Raw genomic sequence first — 20,847 nt, 5'->3', positions numbered from 1 at the left:
CTACTGGAAAAACCATAGCTTTGACTAGACAGACATTTGTTGGCAAAGTAATGTCTCTGCTTTTTGATATGCTGTCTAGTTTTGTTATAGTTTTCCTTTCAAGAAGCAAGCATCTTCTAATTTCATGGCTGCAGACCATCCTCAGTGATTTTGGAGCCCAAGAAAATAGTCTGTTACTGTTTCCATTGTTTCCCCATCTATTTGCCTTGAAGTGATGAGACTGGATTCCATGATCTTAGTTTTTAGAATGTTGAGTTTTAAGCTGACCTTTTCACTCTCCTCTTTCGCTCTCATCAAGAGGTTCTTTAATTCTTCTTCATTTTCTGCTATTACAATATTACAACACAATAGTTTCAAAAAAATCTTACTTGCACCTTTTGGTATTTGAATGCTTCCAGCATCTAGACATTAAAAGATGATACTAAAATATACTTTGACCTTCCTTAATCTAAGTTAATAATTGCCATATATTATTAACCAAATATGTTAATGTAATACCAGTCTGTATTTTTATAATATTACAAAGCCATTTCACTTACATCATCTTATTTGAGTCACACATAAAACCAATGATATAGTCAGGTAAGGTATTAATGATCTTGTTTTGTGGAAGAGGAAACCAAGAATTGTAGAAAAAACTGACTAGTTTAAAATGTCATAAACCCATCTCTCAGCAAGCATAACAAATCCTAGGTTCTTTAAAATACTCAACGTGAAAGGAGTCAGTTATTCATAGAAATAACTAATCCTGGTTTCCATAGTTCTTCCCATCTATAGTATTCTCTTCAAATATTCTATTCAGAACGCTTACAAAAAGTAATATCTATCAGCGGTTTATTAAAATATTATCAAGATGTTTATGGTTATTCAGTGATTAAGTGGATAATCAGCACAGATAATACAACTTTCAACATCTTTTTTCCTATATCGTTTGATCCTGGGTATTTAATCAAATATGTTTTGTTATGTTTGTTTTTATTTCTAGTACAGATGGCCCCCCTGACTTATGATAGTTTGACTTAATAACTTTTCAGCTTTATGATGGTGTAAAAGCATTCATTAGAAACTGTACTTCCAAGTTTTCATATTTTCCCAGCATGGCAATATGCAAATACATATGCGAATACAATACTCTGTCATAATGCTAGCCACCAGCAAGCTGCAGCTCCCAATCAGCCACACTATTGTGAGGGAAAACAACAGACGCACTTAATCTGTTTTGTGCCCATATAACCATTCTGTTTTTTACTTTCAATACCGTATTCAAGAAATTACCTGAGATATTCAATACTTTTTTATACAGTAGGCTTTGTATTAGATGGTTTTGCTTAACTCTAAGTAAATGTAAGTTTTCTGGTAGGCTAGACTATGATGGTTGGTAGGATAAGTGTATTGAATGCATTTTCAGCTTACAGTGGGTTTATTGGGGTGTAACCCTAGTTAGTTGAGGAAGATCTATTATAAAATTCTATTATAAAATTTAAGTGATTTTAATGTCATTTAATAATTTATTTGGTTATTTAATAAGTCAAGCATTGACTCAAACATATGGCTTGATGAAATCACAGGTTAAAATAAATCATAATATGCAAGAAGTCCTGAAAATAATTCCAATGGGAAATTCAAAAATAAGTTTATATTTAAAACATAATAGTTTAAAATTCTTCTCACCCTAAGTGTAAACTAGTAAGGGCTCACAGAGTTCTGGCCTATGGATATCTCAGGAACTCCATAAAATTCTGAATGTTTCTATTGCCCAGTTCTGTCTAATAGAACTTTCTCGGATGATGAAAATGTTCTATATCTATATTATTTAAAAGGCAACCACTAACCAAATATGGCTATTCAGCATTTGATGTATAACTAGTGTAATTGAAAATAGAGTTCAATTTTGGTGAATGTTGGTGAATTTTAATTTAGACAGCCACTTGTTGTGACTACCATATTGGACAGTGTATTCTAGACTCAAACGTCTGAATAAAGTAGTTTAAAATCTTGAAAAAGAAATTACAGAATATTTCTCTTTCAATGTAAAAATATGCTTTTTGAGCAATTATATGTTCTTACATTAATATTTCAAGATTCATATAATGTGGATTGTGGATTCAAATGTGGAATCAAATCCTCATTTGATGTAGATTAGTAAAATACTATCTTTGTTTCTTGTACTAATTTATCTTATTGCTTACCATTTAGCAAGATTATAAACTTCTTTAGATTGTTATACACTGGGATTTATGTGTTATCTTTAGGTGTTATGGGTAGCTTAAGAATGAAAATATGGAGTATGACCATGAAATTTTGTTTATTTTTTTAAATTTGTTAATTTTAATTGGAGGCTAATTACTTTACAATATTGTAATGGTTTTTGCCATACACTGACATGAATCAGCCATGGGTGTACATGTGTTCCCCATCCTGAACCCCCGCTCCCACCTCCCTCCCTATCCCACCCCTCTGGGTCATCCCAGTGCACCAGCCCTGAGCACCCTGTCTCATGCATCAAACCTAGACTGGTGATCCATTTCACATATGATAATATACATGTTTCAATGCTATTCCCTCAGATCATCCCACCCTCTCCCTCTCCTACAGAGTCCAATAGACTATTCTATACATCTGTGTCTCTTTTGCTGTCTTGCATACAGGGTTATTGTTACCATCTTTCTAAATTCCATATATATGCGTTAGTATACTGTATTGGTGTTTTTCTTTCTGGCTTACTTCACTCTGTATAATAGGCTCCAGTTTCATCCACCTCATTAGAACTGATTCAAATGTATTCTTTTTAATGGCTGAGTAATATTCCATTGTGTATATGTACCACAGCTGTCTTATCCAGTGGTCTGCCAATGGACATCTAGGTTGCTTCCATGTCCTGGCTATTATAAACAGTGCTGCAATGAACATTGGGGTACACGTGTCTCTTTCAATTCTGGTTTCCTCAGTATGTATGCCCAGCAGTGGGATTGCTGGGTCATATGGCAGTTCTGTTTCCAGCTTTTTAAGGAATCTCCACACTGTTCTCCATAGTGGCTGTACTAGTTTGCATTCCCACCAACCGTGTAAGAGGGTTCCCTTTTCTCCACACCCTCTCCAGCATGTATTGTTTGTAGATTTTTGCATAGCAGCCATTCTGACCAGCATGAGATGGTACCTCATTGTGGTTTTGATTTGGATTTCTCTGATAATGAGTGATGTTGAGCATCTTTTCACGTGTTTGTTAGTCATCTGCATGTCTTCCTTGGAGAAATGTCTGTTTAGTTCTTTGGCTCGTTTTTTGATTGGGTCATTTATTTTTCTGGAATTGAGCTGCAGGAGTTGCTTGTATATTTTTGAGATTAATTCTTTGTCAGTTGCTTCATTTGATGCTGTTTTCTCCATTCTAAAGGCTGTCTTTTCACCTTGCTTATAGTTTCCTTCGTTGTGCAAAAGCTTTTAAGTTTAATTAGGTCCCATTTCAGAGAAGGCAATGGCAACCCACTCCAGTACTCGTGCCTGGAAAATCCCATGGACGGAGGAGCTGGTAGGCTGCAGTCCGTGGGGTCGCTAAGAGTCGGGCACGACTGAGCGACTTCACTTTCACTTTTCACTTTCATGCACTGGAGAAGGAAATGGCAACCCACTCCAGTATTCTTGCCTGGAGAATCCCAGGGACTGGGGAGCCTAGTGGGCTACCATCTATGGGGTCACACAGAGTTGGACGCAACTGAATTGACTTAGCAGCAGCAGCAGCAGCAGCAGCAGCAGGTCCCATTTGTTTATTTTTGCTTTTATTTTCATTACTCTGGGAGGTGGGTCATAGAGGATTCTGCTTGTGATTTATGTCAGAGATTTATGTTTTCCTCTAGGAGTTTTATAGTTTCTGGTCTTACATTTAGATCTTTAATCTATTTTGAGTTTATTTTTGTATATGGTGTTAGAAAGTGTTCTAGTTTCATTCTTTTACAAGTGGTTGACCAGTTTTCCCAGCACCACTTGTTAAAGAGATTGTCTTTTCTCCAGAAATTTTGTTTATATATTTGAAAATGTATCAGTTTTCCAGGCATGTAAGTTAATTCCATATTAATGATGGTACCGTCTTTGTTATTAGTAAATTTTATATGCTATATTTTTCAAAGAAATGTATGCATTTAACTTTTTTGTCACATGAAGTACAGTAGCAAAATACTACAGTGTTATTGTGGGTTTATTTAGAGGATATATTTGTTAATTGTACACTGATCAAGGTGGAGCATATTGAAAGTTCAGTTGTATCCTTTAAATTACTATTAAAATTAAAAGTGGTGAAATTGCTTGCTAGTACCAATTAAAGTGGAATAAGCATATATAATGCTGTCTATCCTACTGATTACACCTAAACTCATTGAACATAACATGTTGTGTAGTTATGGGAAGATTTTGAAAATAGTAGTAAGCAGATGAGAATGGAAATCCAAATTTGAAGAAAGATACAGTAGTGAATTTCCTTGTTTTTCTGTTTCCTCTCACATATCGCTGTTTAGATTCAAGGTAGTCTGCATCCCAGAACTGAAGCTTTTTCAGGAAGTAACGTGTGAGGAAAATTTTTTTTCCATATCCTGTCTCTAAGTAACACTGCACTCCTGTGGCAGTGGTGGGAACAACAGCCACTGTACAGCTGCCTAAAGCTCTCAGAGAGAATGAGATGACAGAGAATTAGTATAGAAGGTCCAAAGAATTTTTTAAATGTAAATAACAGAAAATCAATAATTTTAAAAGAACAGAGCTTTAGAAACTGTGGGACAATAGAAAAATATCTAATATACATGTCATTTGGTGACTGAAAGTTATGCACAACCTGAAAGTTGAGAATTATGTCTTATTTAGCAGACAAAACTGAGGACTTAAATCTGGGACAAGCCTCTCAGATAGCTCTGAGAGACTGCTCTGAAGAGGTAAGGGAGGAGCCAGGACATATAAGAATTTTTGCAACAAAGGCCAGGCAGTAGGAACATCAAAAGATTCCTGTTAAAGAAAACCAGGCATCTCTAGTTAATGATGTAGTGCTTTTCTATGTATGTGAAGATGAAAAGTCTGGGCTTATTGAATCATTCCTTTGACATACACCTCAGCTATCTGGGGCCTGTGCTGTCTTCTCAGGGTTCACCACTTGAGGGTGGTTATAGTGGCTCATGGCTTGGTGGCAGGCATCCTGTTTCTATCCGAGTTTCCTCAGGGCTCACTGGAGGGGCAGCTATATGTGATGGCTTGATGGCTGCAATATCCTTTGTGTATTGAGATGGCAGGCACAATTTTTTCATTGACACATTAAAATTATAGTAGGGGAGGAAAAAGATTAATGCAGAAAAAAATGAAGAAATATGTCTTAAAATTCCCCAAATTTGGCAAAACATAATTTAAAAATTTAAGAAGCTCAAGAAAATCACACCCAAATACATCGTAGTGAAATTACTAAAACCAAGGATAATTTTTCACCAGAAGTTTTGCTCTAAAAGAAATGGTAGATGAAGTTATTCAGGCAGAAAAGAAAAGATACCAGAGAAAAATTTAGAACTTCATGAAAGGACAAGGAGCAACAGAAATGGTAAATATCTGGATAAATGTAACAGACTGTTTTTCTCTTGGGTTGATTGAAATATGATGGTTGAAATAAAAAATTATAATGTCTTATGGGATCTCCAATGTATGTTGATGTATAAACATGACAACTGCAATATAAAGGAAGAATTTAAAGGAAACCAAATGTTTATAAGGCTCATAAATTTCACTTGAAGTAAAATTTTAATCTAAGTAGACTATGAGAAGTGAAGTATGTATATTGTAATCTCTAGAAAAACACCAAAAAAACCCCCAACTATATAAATGTGCAGTATTCAAGTAAGAAAGAATGCAAGAACAAGGAAACAGGAATAAAAGAGGAAGGAAAGAGACTTCTAGTTTCAGCTCTGATGGTATTACAAAGCTAGAAGTCATCACTCCTTTTTTTTTTTTTTTAATTTTTAAAGAGCTTTTATTTATTTTTGGTTAGGTTAGATCTCACACACATAGTGTGTGAGATGAGATCTTAGTTCCTCAACCAGGGATCAAACCTATGCCCCCTGCAGTGGAAGCACAGAGTCTTAACCAGTGAACCATCACTCCTGATCTTACAAGAGCTGCCACCAACCTGAAATCTGGAGTGAGGCAAATCCAGAGACTTGCAGCAAAGATGAGCTTACGAAGTTGAGAGCAGAAGCCACTGGAGCCATACATCATCATTAGGACATTTAAATGATAATATTATTAAGTTTCTGGAGGCTGAGTATGGACTTGCATGAGAGTGTAAAACTTGTGAGAGCAAGTCTTTGGAATCAAAAGAAAATGGTAAACGTAAAAAAAAAAATACAGTAACAGAAATAAATGTTTTGATGGGTTCATCAACAGATTGGACAGAACAGAGGAAAGTATCAATGAGGCTGAAGATTGGTTGATAGAAACTGTCTAAATTGAAGTACAATGAGAAAAAAGAATGGAAAGAAACCCAGAATAGAACATCCAAGGATTATGGGACAGTTTTGAAAAGTGTAACATACAGCATAATTGGAATACCAGAAGGAGAAGTAAAAGCAGCAAAAGAAATTTTTGAAGTGATAATGGCAGAGAAAGTGTTACAAAATTAATGATAGACATCAAAATACAGGCCCAGGAAGCCTAGTTTGAAAGTATCAAGCAAAGTAAATACCAAAATAACTACACTTGGGCACATCATTAAATACTGCAGAAAACCAAAGACTAAAAGAATCTTGAAAGAAGTCAGAGGAGATGGAAAAAAACTTATTTGAAGAATCACAGAATAAGAATTATGGCAGGCTTCTCATCACTATGCAGGCAAGAAGAGAGGGCAGTAAAATATTTAAGAGGAGAAAGAAAAAACCCACTAACCTATAATTAATTTTATATCCAGTGAAATTATCCTTCAAAAGTGAAGGACAGAGACTCTCTCAGACAAACAAAAATGAAGGCTATTCATTGCCAGCAGATCTGTCTTGCAAAAATTGTAAAAGTTCTTCATGGAGAACAAAAATTACATAGGTTAGAAATTTGGATGTACATAAAGAAAGGAAAAGTATTGGATAAAAGTGAAGGTAAAATAAAAATCTTTTCTTATTCATCATTGCTCTAAAAGGCAACTGTTTAATAATGGTAACAATATACAGGTGATTCTAGCATATGGCTAAGGGAGATGAATGACAGCAGTGTCATAAGGGATAAGAGAAAGGACTTGGGAATACACTGTTAGAATGTAGCTGCACTACAAATGAAGCAATATACTGTTATTTAAAGATGGACTTAATTCAGTTAAAAATGTATATTGCAAACACTAGGACAACAACTAAAAAATTTTGAAAAGAAGTATAATTGATGTGTTGAGAGGAGATTAAAATTGTATAAAACATCAAATAAAATCAGAGGAAGCAGAAAAATAGGGGAAAAAAAGAAAAGTGCTACAAGAAGTAGGAAACAGTTACAAACAACAGTGAATATTAATCTATTTCAACAGTCACTTTAAATATGAATGGTATAAATACATCAAAAGAGATTGTCAGAGTGGATTAAAAAACAAGACCCTCATGTATAAAAAAAGAAGACCCAGCTATCTGTTGCTTGTAAGAAATTCACTTTAAATACAAGGAATCAGGTAAAAAGTGTCAGGTTGTTATATTTCTCTCTCTTGGATCTTGTCTCCTCCTAACAAAGATTTGGAAGGCTGGACCACTTGTAGCTCAAAGAGGCAGGATTTGTATTAAGTGGGCAGCAGGCTGTGTTCCTAGGACAAGCTGCTGCTGCTGCTGCTGAGTCGCTTCAGTCGTGTCCGACTCTGTGCGACCCCATAGATGGCAGCCCACCAGGCTCCCCCGTCCCTGGGATTCTCCAGGCAAGAACACTGGAGTGGGTTGCCATTTCCTTCTCCAATGCATGAAAGTGAAAAGTGAAAGTGAAGTCGCTCAGTCCTTTCCGACTCCTAGCGACCCCATGGACTGCAGCCCACCAGGCCCCTCCGTCCATGGGATTTTCCAGGCAAGAGTACTGGAGTGGGTTGCCGTTGCCTTCTCCTAGGACAAGCTAGTTACAACTTAGTTACAGGTCAACTGGGCAGCAGGCTACCACGAGGCAAGGGCACAGTGGCCCAGGAGGCAGCTCCGTGTCTTCTTGGCTCCCCCTTTTATACTTCTTGTCTCCTCCCCATGGTTCCTGATTGGTTACACTGTATGCAAAATAGGGGATGGGTACCAGTGTTCACCTGATTGGTTACAGCCAGGACTAGTCACAGGAGAGGGTGTGTTTTCCCAGTTTAGGTCCTATGCAAATAGGGAGGGGTTGGTACCAGCATTCACCTGACTGGTTATACCCATGACCACAGGTTCTCATTCAGGTTCTTGATTCCCCTCTTATAGGCTTGTTCTCCATTTGTGTGATTGCACTATCTTGGACTCCCTTTTTTTTTATCTACCTGACAAAAGAAAATGAAAGGAGAAAAGATATGCCATGTTATCGCTAACCAAAAGTTACTTGGATTACCTATATTAATTTTAGACAAAGCATATTTTAGAACAATGAAAATTATGAGGAATACAAAGGAACATTATATAATGATTTGGTGGTCAGTTCTCCAAGTTTTAACAATTCTAAAAATTAGCTTTTAACAACAGAGTGTCAAAATACATGAGGCAAAAGCAGATAGAATTGAAAGGAAAAATAGACAGATGCACTATTATAGTTGGAGACTTAGATCCCTGTTTTGATACTTGATATGCCAAGCAGGCATAAAAATCAGTAAGTATGTTGATGACCTACAACACTATCAATTAGTCAACTTGAGCTAATAACATGTATAGAATATGCCAACAACATATTTAACAGAATGTAGATTTTGTCGTTTCAACAGAATCTACATTCTTCTCCAACTTGCATGGAAAATTCACCAAGATAGAGCACATTATGGGCTGTATACCACACCTTGAAAGTTTAAAAAATAGTACTCATGCAAAGTATATTTGTAGATCACAATGGAACTGAATGAAAAACTGATTATAAAAAGTAAGCTAGAAAAATTTCCAAATACTTGGAAGTTAATTACAGACCTTACATCTAAGTAATACATGGGTCAAAAGACGAGGTCTTGAGAAATTTTAAAAAAAAATTTGAACTAATTTTTTATTATAAAAATACAACTTATCAAAATTTGGGGGATTTAGAAAAAGCAGTACTTAGAAGGCAATTTATAACCTTGAATGCATGCACTGGAAAAAATAATCATCTAAATTCCCTAAAGATGGCATATAAGCATATGAAAAGATGCTTAACTTTGTTACTACGGATTTGAAAGTTAAAACAACAATGAGATACCACTGTACATCTTTTAGAATTAGAATAATTAAACACATACACACACACACAACTGCAAATTCCTGACAAGGATGCAGAGCAATAGGAACTTTTTAGCGCTTCAGTTCAGTTCAGTCGCTCAGTCTTGTCCAACTCTTTGTGACCCCATGGACTGGAGCACGCCGGCCTCCCTGTGCATCACCAACTCCCGGAGTTTACACAAACTCATGTCCATTGAGTTGGTGATGCCATCCAACCATCTCATCCTCTGTTGTCCCTTTCTCTTCCTGCCCCCAGTCTTTCCCAGCATCAGGGTCTTTTCGAATGAGTCAGCTCTTCGCATCAGGTGGCCAAAGTACTGGAGTTTCAGCTTCAACATCAGTCCTTCCAATGAACACCCAGGACTGATCTCCTTTAGGATGGACTGCTTGGGTCTCCTTGCAGTCCAAGGAACTCTCAAGAGTCTTCTCCAACACGACAGTTTAAAAACATCAATTCTTCAGCGCTCAGCTTTCTTTATAGTCCAACTCTCACATCCTTACATGACTACTGGAGAAACCATGACCTTGATTAGATGGACCTTTGTTGGGAAAGTAATGTCTCTGCTTTTTAATATGCTGTCTAGGTTGGTCATAACTTTCCTTCCAAGGAGCAAGCCTCTTTTAATTTCATGGCTGCAGTCACCATCTGCAGTGATTTTGGAGCCCAAAAAAATGAAGTCAGCCACTGTTTCCCCATCTGTTTGCCATGAAGTGATGGGACCGGATGCCATGATCTTCGTTTTCTGAATGTTGAGCTTTAAGCCAATTTTTTCACTCTCCTCTTTTGCTTTCATCAAGAGGCTCTTTAGTTCCTCTTCACTTTCCGCCATAAGGGGGGTGTCATCTGAATATCTGAGGTTATTGATGTTTCTCCCAGCAAACTTGATCCTAGCTTGTGCTTCTTCCAGTCCAGCGTTTCTCATGATGTACTCTGCATATAAGTTAAATAAGCAGGGTGACAATATACAGCCTTGATGTACTCCTTTTCCTATTTGGAATCAGTCTGTTCCATGTCCACTTCTAACTGTTGCTTCCTGACCTGCATATAGGTTTCTCAAGAGGCAGGTCAGGTGGTCTGGTATTCCCATCTCTTTCAGAATTTCCCACAGTCTGTTGTGATCCACACAGTCAAAGGCTTTGGCATAGTCAGTAAACCAGAAATAGACGTTTTTCTGGACATTTCTTGCTTTTTTGATGATCCAGTGGATTTTGGCAATTTGGCCTCTGGTTCCTCTGCCTTTTCTAAAGCCAGCTTGATCATCTGGAAGTTCATTTTTATTGCTAGTAGTAATGAAAAGTGGTATAGCCATTTTGGCAATTTCTTGGAAAGCTAAACATAGTCGTTCTACAATCTAGCAGTCACACTCCTGGGAATTTATTACAGAGATTTAAATACTATGTTCACACAACAACCTGCACATGAAAGATGGTGGCAGTGTTATTCATGATTGCTGAAAACTAGAAGCAACCGAAATATCCTTCAGTAGGTAAATGTATAAACAAGCTGTGGTATATCCATATAATGGAAAATTATTCAATGATTATTAACAAATGAACTGTAAAGGCACAAAAAGATACGTACAAATTTTAAATGCATACTGCTAAGTGATTACAGTCTGAGAGATTCTATGGAGTATGATTTGAGTTAAATGACATTCTGGAAAAGGCAAATTTCTGGTAATTATAAAAAAAAAGTCAGGAGGTGCCAAAGATAGGGATGTGTTGGAGATTTATTAATACTAAGGTGGTAGTTTATTCTGTATGATGCATAATTGTGGATACATGACAGTATGTATTTATTCAAACCTATAGCTTTTGAAGTACAAAGAGTAAACTTTAATGTACGCAAAATTAAAAAGAAATCATTTAATAGGCTGAGGAATCCAAGAATGAAAGGCAGAATGTGAGAAAACATTCTAACTGTATTACAAATGTGTGAAACAGCTTCACTAAACATGACACAGTAGGTGCTGACCTAAGTAAATTTGGAAGTAAGTAGAGTCTCTAATAGCAGAGGCTAAAGAAACTGCATAGTAGTGTACTCTGGTTGATAAAGTTGTTTCCCATGGGGATAACGTTTTTAACTGGATCAGATTCACAATGCTGGTGTTGCCATGTGTGTATACTGAAATTAAACAAGTAAGTAAATGGATGGCTCATGGTGGAAGCCAAGTTTCACTATTGAAGTGGGAGTTTTCAGGTAAGCAAGGGAGGAAGCTAAAATGAATTGTAGAGTAATGAATTAGAGTTAGCAGTACCAGGAAGAACTTATGTTTATCTTACTTTAGATGTAGGTGGTTACATATAGAAATATTTATAAAAATGGATATATATATATGTTAGTATTCACATACATTTCTCTCTTTCACAGCTAAGAGGGCCTGGAAGCAACAACATCCCAGTAGCTGTAAGCACACCTAGTTTGAAAGTCTTGATTTCTAATACTATGCTCTAGTAAAGGAAGTAGGGCTTATTGGAGAAATGACTGATTTGGGGACTGGAGCAGTAAGTACAGAAAATGAGCATGGCCCATTTTATAGTGACTTAGCAGCAGCGGCAGCATTTTATAGTGGTAGAAAATAAGTAAGTGCTCAAATACGCATGCATGCACATGTGTGTATGCACACACGATTACGTGTCAAAAGACATAGAGGCAATTGAGTTTCCAGTGCTCAAAGCTTGAGTAATTTTAACAACAAAATAATGTAGTATTGGATTAGGGTCCAAAGTATAGAATAAATATCCATGAGTTCATGTTGATGTTAATAAGTGATTGAATAAATAAATAGGCAGAAGAGATACATTTCCTAGGCAGAATTCCACTATGCCTTCAATGAGATAGTATAACTCCCTATTCTTGAAGTGTGCCCTGGGCATAGTGAGTTTATTTCAAAGAGTACAGTATGGAAAGAAACGGGGAAAAGTAATTATAAGTGAAGTCACCTGATAACTACTTCAGCTAGGTGATCAATGCATCCAGGTCAGCATCCATAGTGATAAGCCTTGTTGATAGTATATAGCTTTGATATGATATAAATGCAACTTTGCTTCTGTTGTCCTCTTCCTCTTATTAAGAACCATAACCCTAGCTAATCATAAAAAAAAATCACACAAATACCAACAGAGGTATACTCTACAACATACATGACCAAAGCTGAAAATTGTCAAGATCATCAAAGCAAGGAGAGTTGGAGAAACCATCACAGCCAAGAAGTGCCTAAGGAGACTTGAACACTAAATGTAATGCAGTATCCTAGAGGAGATCCTGGAACAGGAAAGGAAATTAGGTAAAAACTGAAAAAGGAAATCTGAGTAAACTTTGGACTTTAGTAACAATACGGTATTAATATTGGTTTATTAACTGTACAAATCTACCATGTTAATGTGAGATGTTGATAATAATGGAAACTGATGTTGGGTATATGGTACCTGTCTGTACTAGTATCTTAGCAATTTTTTCTGTAAATCTAAAACTATTCTAAAATAAGTTTCAGTTCAGTTCAGTTCAGTCGCTGAGTCGTGTCCGACTCTTTGCGACCCCATGAATCGCAGCACGCCAGGCCTCCCTGTTCATCACCAACTCCCAGAGTTCACTCAGACTCACGTCCATCGAGTCAGCGATGCCATCCAGCCATCTCATCCTACATCGTCCCCTTCTCCTCCTGGCCCAATCCCTCCCAGCATCAGAGTTTTTTCCAATGAGTCAACTCTTCGCATGAGGTAGCCAAAGTACTGGAATTTCAGCTTTAGCATCATTCCTTCCAAAGAAATCCCAGGGCTGATCTCCTTCAGAATGGACTGGTTGGATCTCCTTGCAGTCCAAGGCACTGTCAAGAGTCTTCTCCAACACCACAGTTCAAAAGCATCAATTTTTCGGCGCTCAACCTTCTTCACAGTCCAACTCTCACATCCATACATGACCACAGGAAAAACCATAGCCTTGACTAGACAGACCTTTGTTGGCAAAGTAATGTCTCTGCTTTTGAACATGCTGTCTAGGTTGGTCATAACTTTCCTTCCACGGGGTAAGCGTCTTTTAATTTCATTGCTGCAGTCACCATCTGCAGTGATTTTGGAGCCCAGAAAAATAAAGTCTGACACTGTTTCCACTGTTTCCCCACCTACTTCCCATGAAGTGATGGGACCGGATGCCATGATCTTCGTTTTCTGAATGTTGAGCTTTAAGCCAACTTTTTCACTCTCCTCTTTCACTTTCATCAAGAGGCTTTTGAGTTCCTCTTCACTTTCTGCCATAAGGGTGGTATCATCTGCATATCTGAGGTTATTGATATTTCTCCTGGCAATCTTGATTCCAGCTTGTGCTTCTTCCAGTCCAGCATTTCTCATGATGTACTCTGCATATAAGTTAAATAAGCTGGGTGACAATATACAGCCTTGACGTACTCCTTTTCCTTCTTGGAACCAGTCTGTTGTTCCATGTCCAGTTCTAACTGTTGCTTCCTGACCTGCATACAGATTTCTCAAGAGGCAGATCAGGTGGTCTGGTATTCCCATCTCTTGAAGAATTTTTCACAGTTTATTGTGATCCACACAGTCAAAGGCTTTGGCATAGTCAATAAAGCAGAAATAGATATTTTTCTGGAACTCTCTTGCTTTTTCCATGATCCAGCGGATGTTGGCAATTTGATCTCTGGTTCCTCTGCCTTTTCTAAAGCCAGCTTGAACATCTGGAAGTTCATGGTTCATGTATTGCTGAAACATGGCTTGGAGAATTTTGAGCATTACTTTACTAGCACGTGAGATGAGTGCAATTGTGTGGTAGTTTGAGCATTCTTTGGTATTGCCTTTCTTTGGGATTGGAATGAAAACTGACCTTTTCCAGTCCTGTAGCCACTGCTGAGTTTTCCATATTTGCTGGCATATTGAGTGCAGCACTTTCACAGCATCATCTTTCAGGATTTGAAATAGCTCAACTGGATTCCATCACCTCCACTAGCTTTGTTAGTAGTGATGCTTTCTAAGGCCCACTTGACTTCACATTCCAGGATGTCTGGCTCTAGGTGAGTGATCACACCAACGTGATTATCTTACTCAGCCAAAAAAAGGAACATATTTGAGTCAGTTCTAATGAGATGGACAAACCTATAGCCTATTATACAGAGGTGAAGTAAGTCAGAAAGAGAAAGATAAATATCGTATACTACTGCATATATATGGAATCTAATAAGATGGAATTGATAAATTTATTTGTAGCACAACAATGGAGAAACAGACATAGGGAACAGACTTATGGACATGGGGAAGAGGGGAGGAAGAAGAGGGTGAGATGTATGGAGAGAGTAACATGGAAACTTACAATACCATAAATAAAATAGATATCTAATGGGAATTTGCTGTATGACTCAGGGAGCTCAAATAGGGACTCTGAAACAGTCTAGAGGGATATGATGGGGGAGGAGATGGGAGGGAAATTCAAGAGGGAGGGGACATATGTAAATCTATGGCTGATTCATGTTGATATTTGGCAGAAAACAATTAGGTTCTGTAAATCAATTATCCTTCTAATAAAAAAAGATAATAAAAATTCAATAAAAGAATCCTCTATTTTATGCAGCCTTTCTTAATCTGATGTCAAAATCATGCAAAGACTGTACATAAAAATAAAACTTCAAAACAATATATCTTGTAAACATATACCAATCTTTAATAAAATATTACTAAATTGAATTCAGCGATTTAGAAAAAGAATAGTACACCAAGACCAAGAGGTATTTATGTTGGCAATTCAAGTCTGGTTTCAGTTCAGTTCAGTTCAGTTGTTCAGTCGTGTCCGACTCTTTGCAACCCCATGAATCACAGCACGCCAGGCCTCCCTGTCCATCACCAGCTCCCTGAGTTCACCTAGGCTCACGTCCATCGAGTCAGCGATGCCATCCGGCCATCTCATCCTCCATCGTCCCCTTCTCCTCCTGCCCCCAATCCCTCCCAGCATCAGAGTTTTTTCCAATGAGTCAACTCTTCGCATGAGGTGGCCAAAGTACTGGAGTTTCAGCTTTAGCATCATTCCTTCCAAAGAAATCCCAGGGCTAATCTCCTTCAGAATGGACTGGTTGGATCTCCTTGCAGTCCAAGGGACTCTCAAGAGTCTTCTCCAACACCACAGTTCAAAAGCATCAATTCTTTGGTTCTCAGCCTTCTTCACAGTCCAACTCTCACATCCATACATGACCACAGGAAAAACCATAGCCTTGACTAGACGGACCTTTGTTGGCAAAGTAATGTCTCTGCTTTTGAATATGCTATCTAGGTTGGTCATAACTTTCCTTCCAAGGAGTAAGCGTCTTTTAATTTCATTGCTGCAGTCACCATCTGCAGTGATTTTGGAGCCCCCCAAAATAAAGTCTGACACTGTTTCCACTGTTTCTCCATCTATTTCTCATGAAGTGATGGGACCGGATGCCATGATCTTCATTTTCTGAATGTTTGAAAATTAGTAACTGTTATCCACCATATTAGCAGACTAAAGAAGACTAAAGCCATATGATCAAACCAACAAATGTGAAAAACCATTTAATAAAATTCATCCTTTTTATATAAGCACTCAGCTAACTAGGATTACAAGTGAAGTTCTTTATCTCAGTACGGAGCATCTACAAAAAATTTCTACAGCTCACATCAAAATTAATGATGAGAAACTGAACCCTTTGTTCCTAAGATTGGGAATAAGGCAAGAATGTTCAGTCTTACCACTTGTTTAACGTGTTCCCGGAAGTCCTAGGCAGTACAGTATGGCAAGAAAAGTAAATAACAAAGGAATTAAAAAGGAAAAATAAACCAAACTGTATCTGTTCAAAGGTAACAATTTTCTACAAAGAAAATCTCAAGCAATCTACAAAAGGAAAAGATCCCCAAAGCTTAATAAGTGGGTTTAGCCATGTTCCAGTACACAAGGTTAGCATACAAAAATAAGTCATATTTCAATATACTAGCAACGAACAGCTGCAAACATCTTTCAAAGTACCACTTATAATAGCTCCAATTAAAGAGCAGTAAGTACTTAGGTATAAGACTGACAAAATATGTACAGGATCTGTAGGCTGAAAAATATAAAACATTGATGAAGGAAACCAAAGGCCCTGAAAAATGAGATACGATATGATCATGGATTGAAAGACTCAACCTCTTGTTATCATTTCTCTCAATAAACAATCTCAATTAAGTTCTAGCAACATTCTTTTTGTAGACATGGACAAACTTTTAAAATTTATATAGAGAAGTTAAGAAACTATAATAGCCAAAACAATTTACAAAAAAATGTTGAAAGATTTATACAATCAGTTTGAAGACTTACTTAAAAGATACAGTACCCAACACAGTATCCCACTGATGAAAGAACTGGCACATAGGTCAGTAGAACAATGTAGAAAATCTAGAATAGACCTACTCAGTTATGGGTAACTGATTTTTGACAAAGGTGCAAAGGCAATTTGATTGTACATGTATATATAAATTGTGGTAAGTCCATACAGTGGAGTACTAGTCAATAAAAAATTAGTAAGCTATTGAAAAACACAACATGGATGAACCTCTGTTGTTATGCTGTGCTAAATGCAATCAGCCAGTCTTAAATAGTTGAATTCACTTATAAAAGGTATGAATCCATTTTGGGAAAGGCAAAACTATTACTCCAAAACCTTTGTTTGTATAGCAGGGGTCATGGTCATATCATTTCCTCTCTGCCTGCAGCAGATATATTATTTACGTATCAAATATGCTTCCATGTTTGTTTGTTTTTTAATTTAACCTTCAAACTCTAAAGTATATAGTTCTACTTGGCCCCAACATGATTATAAACATAAATGTGGACAGTGAAATTGCATGGCTAATAAGGTAACCATCTGAATGAACATTTTCTCGTAGCAGAATCTCAGACTTTGGAAACTATTTCCATCTCCTACTAGCCATTAATCTCTACTTCCCTACCCTTGTTTGAAAAAGTCTTTACTGTGGGAATCATTTTGTCAGTACAGATAACCTTGATGGGGTCTCACAGAGTCGGACACGACTGAAGCAACTTAGCAGCAGCAGCAGCAGGAAGCAGAGGACATAGGTGACTTTTGGCAAGTCACTTAATATTTTATATGTTTGTTTTCTAATCTTAAAATAAGGATAATAATACCTGTCCTGTTTGCTTCTTTTGAAATCAGTGGAAACCATTTTATATGTTGTAAAAGGTTTTTGTAAATGTAAGGTATCATCATTACTATTATTAAACATCAGAAATAAAGCAATATTTTGTGATATGGCAATCAAAGGAGGTTCAACTCTGAAAATTATTATGAATTTTAGAATTAATGTAGAATGAATAGTAAAGATTTTATAACTTCTAGGTTGATTACTCTCTAGTTTTATTATCGTAGTGAAAGTGTTAGTCGCTTAGTCATGTCAGACTCTTTGTGATCCCATGGTCTGTCCATGGGATTCTCCAGGCGAGAATGCTGGAGTGGTTTGCCTTCTCTTCTCCAGGAGATCTTCCCGACCCAGGGATCAAACCCAGGTCTCCAGCAATGCAGGCAGATTCTTTACCATCTGAGCTACCAGGGAAGCCCTGGTATAATTTATTATCATACATTATTTAAACTATTAATAGAATATAAGATATGTTGTTACAGCAAGTTTTGGGTAGATGGCTAGACATCTTAGCACAAATTCAGGTTATGAAAATACTATCAGGGTAACAAGCAAAATACTTCTTAAGATTAATTTGAATTATGAAGAAACTCAGTTTTAGTTAAAGCTGTAGTTATTTCTTTCTAGCAGTAGATGACAGTAGAGTTCTTTGTAGTAAGAATCAAATTGCCTAAGTACTTATATAACAACAGCTTCCTGGTCACATTACTATATATAGAAATACTGCTGTAAGGACTAAAGATTTTGCTTTCTATAAGGACTTTGTAACATAAAAAAGAGTTTTATTGAAGAAAAAGGATAAATTTTAAATGTTGAAGATTACTCCCTTCTCTGCTTCCTCCACCTCCTCCCCCTCCTTCCTATGGTAATTTTGTTATAAAGTTTATACATTGCTTTAAATAAATTAATCTGAGTGTTATAATTAGAAATCTGGAATATTTGTACAAAACTCCAGCAATGTTGGATCTGTCTAGCTAGACATGTGTTAAAAACAAATATTTTGGGCTGAAATATTAGAATTAGCTTGTACTTTTGGCAAGGGAATACTGTGAGTGTAATATTTGGGGAGGTTCATATGTCAGAGATGAGTGATTGCAAGGAGTGGCTGGAAGAAGGGAAAAGAAGTTATTTTAGAAATCCACATTTGCACTAATAAAAATGAAACTCAAAGAATGAATAAAATTTTGTAACAGATTAAATAGAGAAGTTAAATGACATTACTTCCATTGCTGTTGTCTCTATATATAAACAGCTAGGTGGTTGTTGGATAATTTACAAATATGATCCTATCATAAGTAAAATATTTTCAAGTGTTTGATTCTACTTAGACCTTTAACTTATTAAAAATGAATGAATACTTTTATATGTATGTTTATTATGTAATATGTGCATTGCACAATTTGAGACATAAATTTATAAACAAATTTTAACATAAAATTCCAAGATTATTGGAAACAGTGGAGAGAGCAGTTTACTTTTCCAGGAAATGTGTGGGAAACATTCCATGAAGAGGTGACATCTTTGCTGAGCCTTGAGGATGAATAGAATTTATCCCAAGAAAGCAAGTGAAAGATTCAGGAATTTTATCCACTTTACACCCATAAAGAGACAGCTCATAGTCTGCTAAGCTAAGTCACTTCAGTCATGTCTGACTCTGTGCTACCCCATAGACAGCAGCCCACCAGGCTCCCCCATCCCTGGGAATCTCCAGGCAAGAACACTGGAGTGGGTTGCCATTTCCTTCTCCAATGCATAAAAGTGAAAAAGGAAAGTGAAGTCGCTCAGTCGTGTCCGACTCTTCGCGACCCCACGGACTGCAGCCTACCAGGCTCCTCCATCCATGGGATTTTCCAGGCAAGAGTACTGGAGTGGGGTGCCATTGCCTTCTCTAATAGTCTATAGATGTTTATTAAAGACTGTAGACACCTGTTGATGGTGTGTTTTCTGTAAAGTCGGTTGTTAATAAAGAAATTATCTATTATATACACACATTTCTCAGAAAGCTACAATTTAAGAAGTTTGGTCTTGTAGATACTGTTGCCTGTTTGTTTAGATTGGTACTAATTTTATTGCACACAATAAAATGTACACAAATGAGCTCTTTCTTGGCAAAATGCATTAGTCAGTGTTTGCTTTGTATGCGTGTGTGTGTGTGTGTGTGTGTGTGGTATCCTAATTTGATTACATATTATTCCTTTTTATTCTGCTTGTCATTATTGTTTCTATTTATTTTGTTTGCTAAGCAGTAGGCAGGAAATCATAAGATTTTTTGATAGATTACTTTATAATTTATTTATTTTTTAATTGAAGGATAATCGCTTTACAGAATTTTGTTGTTTTCTGTCAAACCTCAACATGAATCAGCCATAGGTATACACATATTCCCTCCCTCTCGAGTCACCCTTCCATCTCCCATTTGATTTTTTTTAAAAGATCTTTCCTTTCGCTCCTTCCTCCCCCCTTATCATCCTTAAATAAAAATGTCACAAGGCAAATACCCCGAATCATTTTTAAATGTCACAGGTTACTTTTTTGTGCAAATGGACAGTTTACTTTTACCTGAAGGAGCTGTTTCAAAGTGAGATCCCTAAATCAAGAGATCAGGTAAGAGCAATCCTCAGTGTCAAGTCTAGAAATGAACATATCTCAGTCAACTAGAAGGATTTTTTCCCTCTCAATTGAAATTTCTTGCTGTGACTGATTTTATATATTTTAAATCTTAATATTTTTTCAAATCATAGAATGTTTTAAAATGTACTGCTGATGTCCACTTGTCAGCAAATTATGTTTGGTAAGCAAAGAATCCCAGGGACAGAGGAGCCTAGTGGGCTGCCGTCTATGGGGTCACACAGAGTCGGACATGACTGAAGTGACTTAGCAGCAGCAGCAGCAACTACCATACTAAGTTTTTGTAATTTCTGTATGTATTAGATTTAAGTCAGTGAGTTAGCAATGTTGAGGTTTTTTAAATTATAGTTCACATTTTTTTCATTAAAAGTTATGTTTGTTTTTTAATGTTTTGCAATATCTGTTCCATACCAGTTTTCAATGAAAAGTTAACTGTTTATAAGGATCTATAAAGTCTATACTAGTCTGTATTAGCTGATTTGCTGGGGGAAAAAACCATACAATCTTTTAAACATTATATTCAGAGAGTGGTTTGACCTTCAGTTATTTATATAGGGTTGTAATGTATGTTTAAATAGTTTTTCTTTTTAAAATTTTTTTCAGCTTATTATTTGTATTTAAAGCTTTATATTTAATGTTCTTATTAACCTGTGTGTTAGTATTAAAACACTCAAACATA

The 20,847-nt window shown here is 36.6% G+C and overlaps 1 protein-coding gene across 1 annotated transcript in view; it reads left to right on the top strand.

Moving 5' to 3' along the window:
- PRKACB (protein kinase cAMP-activated catalytic subunit beta) overlaps nucleotides 1–20,847 on the top strand; it is a 142,893-nt gene that overhangs the window by 33,781 nt on the left and 88,265 nt on the right. The gene's annotated exons all lie outside the window — the stretch shown is intronic.

This window comes from Bos indicus, chromosome 3 (genome assembly GCF_029378745.1).
Source record: "Bos indicus isolate NIAB-ARS_2022 breed Sahiwal x Tharparkar chromosome 3, NIAB-ARS_B.indTharparkar_mat_pri_1.0, whole genome shotgun sequence".
NCBI lineage: Eukaryota > Metazoa > Chordata > Mammalia > Artiodactyla > Bovidae > Bos > Bos indicus.
This window is presented reverse-complemented; position numbering and strand designations above follow the sequence as displayed.